The sequence below is a fragment of the Euprymna scolopes genome, chromosome 2 (assembly GCF_053919585.1).
Source record: "Euprymna scolopes isolate OS-2025 chromosome 2, ASM5391958v1, whole genome shotgun sequence".
Taxonomy (NCBI): domain Eukaryota; kingdom Metazoa; phylum Mollusca; class Cephalopoda; order Sepiida; family Sepiolidae; genus Euprymna; species Euprymna scolopes.
In genome coordinates, this window is record NC_136483.1 from 107,358,248 (window position 1) to 107,366,698 (window position 8,451).

Consider the following 8,451-nt stretch of genomic DNA (forward strand, 5'->3'; position numbering starts at 1 on the left):
AAAAATGCACTTTTGTATAAATAATTGAATTTATTCAAAAAAGTATCGCTAACAAAAACAAATATATATATATATATATATATATATATATGTATATATATATATATATATATATATATATATATATATATATAGTGAGAGAGATAGAGAGAGAGTGAGAGAAAAGAGAGAGAGTATTTAGGCAACTTTTTTTTCCATTTAAGCAATATTTAAACAATAATTAACAAAAATAACAACATTTTATACAATGTATATATATATATATATATATATATATATATATATATATATATATATATATATATATATTTAACCAAGGCTCTCTCTTATTCATGACTATTACATATGTACCTATTTACTATGTCTCCCCACGGGACAGAGTTAGACACCAGGGTCGTTTTTTAACGCGGAGAAAAGGTACAAAAATAAAAATTGTCTCAGTCGTGAAGGATTTCTCCTCCACCGAAAGAGAACAAGAAATAGAAGTGCAGCATCTGAAGAACAGATACTACACTTTGATCTTGACCAAAAGGCCAAGGAGAGTTATGTATGTAAGCAGAAAATTGTTATTGATATATATCTGATTAAACTTTCTCTTTTCGTTATACATGACAAACACACACACACACACACACACACACACACACACACACACACACACACACACACACACACACACACACACACACACACACACACACACACACAATTTCCGTATGACAATTGTAAAAAACAATTAAAAAAACGAAGCGTTTGAGATGACCATAAAAAAGTGCATCCATACCCCGTGTATCTTCACCACCGAAGACTCGGAAACTAGCTTATCGGGACCACGATTAAGAAAATAATGACGTAAGAAAATTTAGTCGTCTTTTTATCTAGATGGTTAGCGTTTGCGAGAATTTATGTTTAGGTTTTGTTGTTATCCATGAACTGTGTTCGAAGGAAGAAAGTATAATGAGACACTTTCAGCATTACATCGAAATGATAACTGTTTTATACTCAGATTCCAAAAAAGAAAAAGAAAGTAAAATAAAAAATAAAAAAAAAGTATCGTATTTATTTTTTTTATATTAATGCTGGCAGGGTTTTATGCTAGGATTAAAATGTAGCATCTGTTCTTTACACGGTGGCCAGAGAAGTACTTGCTTCTGCACTCAATCAAGTTTTATCTTTGTCAAAATTTAAGAGTGCCAGGTTTTAAGAATTGGATTAACACCACGTTAAAAATAGGCTTTGTGGCTAACTGTGCCATCGTGTGTGGGCAAATGACGAGCACACACACACACACACACACACACACACACACACACACACACACACACACACACACACACACACACACACACACACACATTCACACACACACACACACACACACTGACGCAGATATCTGTGTGTGTATGTGTGTATGTGTGTGTACGTGTATGTGTGCGTGTGTGTGAGTGTGTGTGTGTGTGCTCTGTACACACACACACGCACGCACACACACAGACGCAGATATCCGTGTGTGCATGTGTGTTGTTGTGTATGTGTGCGTGTGTGGGTGTGCGTGTGTGTGCGTGTGTGTGCGAGTTACACGATCGTTAAATCGGCTGATGAACAAGTCATATTTGTTATCTTTAATCCTGCGATTAGAGCTTTCAGTGTTTCCGCGAAACCCAAGGTATCGATGGACGATGGACTATCATCATAATGTATAGTGTCCATTAAAACTACATATGCTCTTGCACAATTAATCGGGCAATCTTGTACTTTCTCGTGTGATACTGAATTACATTATATGCACCACACACACATACACACACACACACGCACAGTCATACCCACACACCCACACACATACACACACACACACACACACACACACACACACACACACACACACACACACATATATATATATATATATATATATATATATATATATATATATATATGTGTGTGTGTGTGTGTGTGTGTGTGTGTGCGTGTGTGTGGTGTATGGGAGAGAGAAATAAAAAGATAGAGTGAAAGATAGAATGAGAAAGAGAGAGAGAGAGAGAGAGATTGTGTGTGTGTGTGTGTGTGTGTGTGTGTGTGTGTGTGTGTGTGTGTGTGTGTGTGTGTGTGTGTGTCAATATGTACACAGTGACTGGATCTGAAAAATGATATTTTTCAAAGTAAAAATTTGGTCTCAGTCAAAAAAAAAAAATTATTACATTTGTGAACACATTCACATAGACCACAACACTCACACACACATATATTGATATATTGTCTTGTCTATACATAAATACATATATACATATATATACATATATACATAGATATATATATATACAAAAAACATATAAATACATATATAGAGAGATACACACGTGTGTGTGTGTGTATGTGTGTGTGTGTGTGTGTGTGTGCATTCGTATATTTGCGTGTGTGTATCTGTGTTTCTACGTGTGTGTGCAAACGCTCAGCTTTGATGGATGTGGGAGTGGGTTAGCGACACACCTACTAGATTCTGGCATTTCATTGGCTGAAGCCCGACTGTGGGCACGCATAAATATACCAATTAATCGGCAGACGGGAGACTTTTTATAGTAGACATCAACCAAGAAACGACAACAAACAAACCAGCTCTCGCGATCCACGCTGTTTTAAACAACACCACCACCACCAACAACAACAACAAAGAAAAAAAAAAAGGGGAAAAGCTCATTGTTATATCCGTAAAACAAACAACACTCGAATACTAGAAACAATCAGAACCGACCTCTCTTATCGAGCACAAACATCTATAAAGACGCTCATATATTTTGCACATACATAACAACAAACTTTACAAGAAGTTGTTCTTTACGTCTGCAAGAATCACTGCGCCTACTACCACGACTGGTAATCAAACCGAATACAACATTGTTTATTATTGAGTATTGCTGGGATTAGATTGATTCAAAATGCCTGCTCATACTACGCAAAGGTACGCAGGGTCGAACAGTGGCCGAAGTAGTCTGTTATTTAAATTATTAGTGATCTTCCTCCTGTCCGAAACGGTCAGTTCGATACGCTTCTTCGAAATATGCGAAGTGGGGAAATGCGACAATGGAGGGACTATGATCTTCCCGCAAACTTTCTTCGGTATGTGCCGGTGTATATGCCCGTACCCCTATACGGGGGCCCTCTGCCGGAACCGGTTAAATCACGGTCGGACATCCTCCGACGCTAAATTATTAAGTAACCTGTTGACAAGGCGGAGACGACGGTAGAACTGGACACTGGACAGACTGTTCTCTCTTTTTTTTTTTTTCATGTGTGTCTGGTGGGCCCAAAAAAACACATTCCTTTATCGAACATGGTAAGTTTATTTTATTGTACTTTAAAAAAATATTTTGCACTTGTTTGTAAAAAAAAACAAAAAAAAACTTCCTTTTTCTTATTTTTCATCCATTCTTGAATGGTCATCAGTTTTTATCGGTACATGTGAACATGCGGTCACGCATGCTGATACAGACATTAAGACAGCCCGTAGGTACTTTCTATAATTGTCCCTCCCCCGACCAAAATCAATAGAGATTAGAGCATTCCTGTCATGATCTAGTGTCCGTTGATTGCGGTGTAATATTGGTTCTGTGCAATTCTAGGATATCCACCTTTCCAGAGATGGGCTGAGTGTTCAACATTGGCTACAGAGCTGAAAAACAAAAGAAAAGAAACGTATGCTGATTACATGTTTCCAAACTTAGATCCCGCTCTCCCCCCCCTCTCTCTCTCTCGATCGATAGATCGATCGATCGCGTCCTATATCCCCCTTTGTTTGTTTGTCTCTATCCCTCGTTTTCTCTCCCTCATTTATTATAATCATCATCATATTATGTTTCGGAATTTTTGAGATGATTATTTAAAATTTGTTATTATTATTATCGTCTTTGTTGTTATATTCGCAATGACGCAACGTTTTGTCCGATGTATCCTCCGACTTTCTTCGGGTGCGTCTTTTTGAATTTGGGAATTTTTATATGGAAGTCGCGTCCAAGTTTCACTGCTCGACGTAAAGATTTTCAAGTTACACTACTCTGAGCCAATCATATAGATAAATAAAAGTGATATAATGACTGAGAAAAGCTCCATATTTTACTTATTTATTATTTATTAGACATTTTTACTATCGATAACAAACCGAAAAAGGGGTAAAGAAAAAAAAAATACATAACAAAAAAATGTTACCAAAGGTGAGATAATTTCTTCGTTTATATACCTGGATGAGCTTTTGACGTTTTAACTTATTTTATAACGTTTATTAAATTTGAAACGCAAGTAGTGCCAAGCGCTTAAAGTAAACCGACAAGAGGGCGCAGATGAGGCTGTCATATTTAGTGTCTCGATAATCGCCTAAAACTCGAAAATAAAATACTTTCGATTTGTTGTCTATAGTAAAAAAAAAAATATCCTATTAATTTATTTTACTAAAACCTGTTAAGGCGAAAGAGAAAGAGAGAGGTTGGTAATATCTATAAACGCAAGGAACAAGTGTCTTTGCCCGACAGTCGACAAGTGTGAAATTAAGGATATTTTTATGTTCACGTGCGCCATTTCCGATTGTCAAAATTTCCATTTTGTTTCGTCTTTTGTAAGTGTCTGTACATGTACACGGTGTTTACTTTATTTATACATAATTTTACTTTTTTTCTCTCTCTCTCTTTTTTTTTTTTCTTGTCTGGTGCCAGATTAGTGGATTGCGTGGACTAGAATCTAATTTACTTAATTAGTTTGAACCAATTTGCCGACTAGGCAGCATAACGCGGACTTGTCTGCCGCTTAAACAAGCGGAAAGTTTGAAAAAAATAAAGGAGCTTTATAACATAAACTCAAGAAAACGGACGTCACTTTTTTGGGGGAAAACTATTATTCATATTGTGGTATAACCTGCATAATTTTATTAAAATTATAGACAGAATAGCAAACAAATCTTCTGTTGAAAGTATATTTTATTTAATGAACTACAAGACAAACACACACACACACACATACACACACACATATAGTAATGTATGAAAATATTTTTATAGCAATTAAGTTAAACAGACGCGTCCGCGTTTCATCTATCTATCTATCTATCTATCTATATATATATATATATATATATATTTATATTTATATATATTTATATATATATTTATATATATATTTGTATATATATTTATATATATATATATTTATATATATATATTTATATATATATATATATATACTTATATATATATATATTTATATATATATTTATATATATATATATATTTATATATATATTTATATATATATTTATATATATATATTATACATATATATATATATCTATATTATATTGATACATATATTTATATATATATTTATATATATATTATATATATTATACATATATATTATATATATCATATATATATATCTATATTATATATATATTATATATATATTATATATATTTATTGTATATATATATTATATATATTGTATATATTTTTTATATGTTACATATTGTGTGTATATATATATATATTGTATATATATATATATACATATATATATATTGTATTGTATATATATATGTCTTGTATATATATATATATATATATATGTATGTATGTATTGCATATATATATATATATATATATATATATATATATATATATATATATATATATATATATATATATATATATATATATATATATTGCTCATGGTAGTTCCTATTTATAATGCCTCCCCACGGGACAGAATTAGACACCAGGGTCGTTTTTTAATGTGGAGAAAAGGAACAAAAATAAAAATTGTCTCAGTCGTGAAGGATTTCTCCTCCACTGGCAGAAAACAAGAAATTGAAGTGCAGCATTTGAAGAACAGATGCTACACTTTGATCATGGTAGTTATTCCGAGAAAACTTTATTTACATTTATGCACTAGTGCATGAATAAACGTTTAGGCAAACAGTATGGCTAATCCAGACACGTCACACGGTAAACACTGAAAAAGACCATGAACTTTTTTATGTCTTCAGAGATAAGGCTTAGTTTTGAGTCGGGTTCTAGTAGAAAACAGGTATACATATATGCAACCGTAATGTTCACAAAAATAAAATAAATATATACATATTGTATACAAGTATACATATGTATATACATTTATATATATATTTATATATACATATATATACATATATTCATATATATATACATATATATATATATACATATATTCAATTATTATATATATATACACATATATATATATACATATATTCAATTATATATACATATATATATACATATATTCAATTATATATATATACATATATATACATATATTCAATTATATATATATACATATATATACATATATATACATATATTAAATTATATATATATACATATATATACATATATTAAATTATATATATACACATATATATACATATATGAAATTATATATATACATATATATATGTATACATATATGCAATTATATATATATACCTATATGCAATTGTATATATACATACATATATATATATATAAAATTATATGTATACACAAATATATACATATATATAGATATATATGCAAATATAAATACATATCTATATCGTACATATACAGATATAAATACATATCTCTGTCTCTGTCTCTGTCTCTCTCTCTCTCTCTCTCTCTCATAAATATATATATATATATATATATATATGCATACACACGTATATATGTGCGCGTATGTATTTATACAGATATATTTACATATCTCATTATTTTAAATAACTGAGGCTCCAAACTACCTTAATACCTCCAAAATCATACATTTTGTGGCACCTGTAAAATAAAAACAATGTAAACTTTGATTAAAACCCGTTTTCAGGTTGTCTGATTATTGCAAAGGAAATAAGTAACGTGGGACAATAAAGCACACAATTAAAGAAAATTGCCTTATTTGCAGAACGTAATTGCCATGGTAGTGGCCATTTCTTAACGGTACCAAAGATACAAAAAATCAAACATACGGCAGCATATTATCTAAACAACGTTTTTTTGTTTGTTTGTTTTTTTTTTGTTGGGTTTTTTTTTCAACTTCCAAATGGTAGCGAAAATATTAACAGCGTTTATTATCACTTTCTTTTCTTTCCTTTTTTTTTTTTTTTTTTTTTTTTTTTTTTTACTCACTAGAAATTCTCACACGAGTTATAATCAATAACCACTTACTGGCAACAGCAGGTGGTATTCCCTGGAATTTCAGTGACCAGTCTCCGCAGATTTCCACTGGTCTCCGCTTCCTTCGATTAACGTTGCAAATCACTTAGCGTTTTTGCAACAACCGTTTGCCATTGATTTCTTACCGAAGCCGACAATTGGTTTTATCTGGAAACTGAGTAACAATAAGTATCCTCAGAATTCCAGTACACCCCGTTTCCTTCCAGTTCTGCTGCTGCTATTATTATTATTATTATTATTATTATTATTATTATTATTATTATTATTATTATTGTTGTTGTTGTTGTTGTTGTTACTTACTCGGTGTTCTAACATAGGCCACCATCAGCAATTAATCACAGATAATAACCGGTGCTGTTCCCTGGACTCTGATCGACAACAAGTCTCCACAGATTTCCAGTCTTATCTACCTCTTCCGATAAACTTTGAAAATAACTTTGCATTATCGCAACAGTCGTTTACCATTGATTTCTTATTATCAACTACTATTGATCTTCATTAAGATTTGGGCGGCAAATTAAGCCTTCCCAAAGTCACGGCTTTTGTTGTTTGTCATGCCTCTTTGGGGATCGACCGCCTTTTTTAAGTACCTTCTCAATAATTATATTTAAAAAAAAAAACAAACAAACAAAAAACAAACAAACAAAAAAATACCAAACTAACTTTTAACCCAATGCCAACATGCAGATAAAATTATCTTCAGTATATCTAACCCTATCGTTACTGTTATGGTAGGTGCTCGACTGTGCTCCAATCTATGCTCTATCCTCCTCCTCGGTAGAACATTCGCAACAAATACTCCTCTAACTACAGCAACTGTTCACAATTTCGCTCGCCCGCTTTTTATACCTAAAACTAAACGAAAATTCTATGAGCAGAGTTTGTTTCCTAGAACTGTCCGTCTGTGGAACACAATATCGTGGGGCTACTTCCCAGCTGACTATAATATAGGCGTTTTAAAGTCTGACGTAAATAAGTTTTGTTGAGTTGTTCTCTTATATAATTAAACTTTATCCAAGTTCCACCATAACTGATCATTACGATGTTATCTCACTGTCTTCTCGTATCCTAAAATGGCCTCCAGGCCTTTATAAGCAATGTCCCACCAAGAAAAAAGAAACCATCTGATCGTTCCAAAAATACTCTTTTAATTACCTGCCTCATCACAAGGGCTGGGTTTGATGCAACGTCAATATTATCTGAACCTCACACGGGCATT

General features: G+C 32.0%; 1 long non-coding RNA gene across 1 annotated transcript in view; it reads left to right on the forward strand.

Annotated features, from left to right (window-relative positions):
• The first annotated feature begins 2,564 nt into the window (after positions 1-2,564).
• The window catches only part of LOC145294082 (uncharacterized), a 17,411-nt gene continuing 11,524 nt past the window's right edge, over positions 2,565-8,451 (forward strand). Inside the window, exon 1 of the long non-coding RNA XR_013869818.1 lies at positions 2,565-3,334. This is a non-coding gene — a long non-coding RNA (uncharacterized LOC145294082). The remainder of the gene's footprint in view (positions 3,335-8,451) is intronic.